This window comes from Glycine max, chromosome 15, assembly GCF_000004515.6.
Source record: "Glycine max cultivar Williams 82 chromosome 15, Glycine_max_v4.0, whole genome shotgun sequence".
NCBI classification, from domain to species: domain Eukaryota; kingdom Viridiplantae; phylum Streptophyta; class Magnoliopsida; order Fabales; family Fabaceae; genus Glycine; species Glycine max.
In genome coordinates, this window is record NC_038251.2 from 5,538,749 (window position 1) to 5,540,680 (window position 1,932).

A 1,932-nucleotide genomic window follows, 5' to 3' on the forward strand; every position below is an offset into this window, starting at 1 on the left:
GATGATTTTTTTTCTTTCTATCACACGGTTTCGTTTCGAAATTGTTTATTTATTTTTCTTTTTTTATACTACAAATGTTTCTTTTCTTGACTTTTTTTTTATTGAATTAGGTAATTTTGTACAATTATATATCAAATTAGATGATAAATGTTTTTTTTCCTGTTTTATACTGCAAATGTTTTTTTTTCCAACCTTTTCACCAAAGTGATTTTGTAAAACTATATATTGAATTAGGTAGTTTTAAAAATTATTTGAGAGATTTTATTTTTATTTTTAAAAAAAAAAACAAGAACACATTATTAAAAATCTCTCTAACATGTAAAAGTTGTACCCGACAGATTAAAGTCTAACAGAGCAACAAAACAGAAAATTAGATGAAACTGTCACAAAAGATATTTCATCCATGCACTCTAAATATCTGGATTACATTGCCCAAGAGATTCTTCTCATACTAACGTGCAACTACGTAATTATCAATATTATGCCGTGCCATATAGATCCTTCTCACACGGTCATCTTCATATATTTTAGTTAGTTGTGTACTTCATCAAAGAAGTTCATGCTCTCCCCATCCAAAGAACTATAAATATATTAATTAATTAAAACAATATTACTTTTTAATTTAAAGAAAGACATTTCTTTCTGCAATTTTACTTCAATTTTGATGTTCAAGTACACAACTTTCTCGACCTTGTGGTACAAGGGTAAAAAGGATTCATTCATCTTAAGCACGATTCCATTATGCAGATTTAACATATGCTACCTTCTATTTAATGTGTAGAAAATACTGTATTACCTATTTTGTTGAAATTGCTTGTCTTAAAATTGGTCATTTCTTACCAGTCCCTCCTCAGGAGAATATATAGAAGTAAAGAATGCATTCATTTTTTTTCAGATAAAGAAAATTAAAGAAAAGGAAATTCAGTCAATTAATAAAATCGATGAGGAACTTTGTTCTAACACTGAGACAATGTATGCCTTATTCTCAAAATATTTGAATTATTGGCAAGCAGCACAATGTTTGTAGAACTACATCTTTATGTTTCAACTCTATTTCAGAGTGACCCTAGCTTCAACTAAACAAAGTAGCCATTGTTCAAATTCAAATTCCACTCCTAAGTTAAGTGTTTAACCCCAACAACTCTCTTATATCTCAACCTTTCAAAACTTTTAATCCACGTGTCATTCGTAGGTTTGCTAAAATGGGGATTTCCATTTTCCTAACAAATGGAGAGAATGTGGACTTTGTTTTTGGTTTTTTTCTTTCTCAATTTTCATTAGTGTTTAATAAACTTAAATTGGTATCCACAAATTGAGATTTGTGCTCCCAATAAATATTTGGAAAAGGAGGCACGGGGATATTGGAGCCACACAAATAACTGTGAGTGTGCCCTTTATAAGAACACGTGACGCGACCTTGCACGCTGTCCTAATCATTCTCCAAAATTAAGAAAAGCCAGAAAACCAAACCAACCACGCAACCATACAACACAAGAAATGCTACATAGGAGGCTCACTATGATTAATAGATATTTTTATTTCATAAGGTCTGGCAGTTTAAAGTATAAAGTTGCAAGACCCACTTAACATTCTCAGCTTTAAATTCCAAGCATACCAAACTGTATTACCTCTTGTTTGATGAAGAAGAAATAAAGTGAAGAGGATGAAAATAGGGGGCAAATTATAAAAAAAAAAAGAAGTGAGTGTGATTGAGAGAACCAAAACAAGAGTGTGAAGTTGATTAGTTGTTTTTATTCTATTTTCCCATCTATTTTAATTCACTTGTTTATCTCTTTCTTTTTTCTCTTAAACAAAACACTTTAATTTTCATTCTATTTTTCATTTAATTTTTTCTTTTTATTTATTTTATTTCTCGCCTACTTTTTCGTTTCCTATCAAATAAACCCTTAAAAGTAACATGCATTTCTTCAA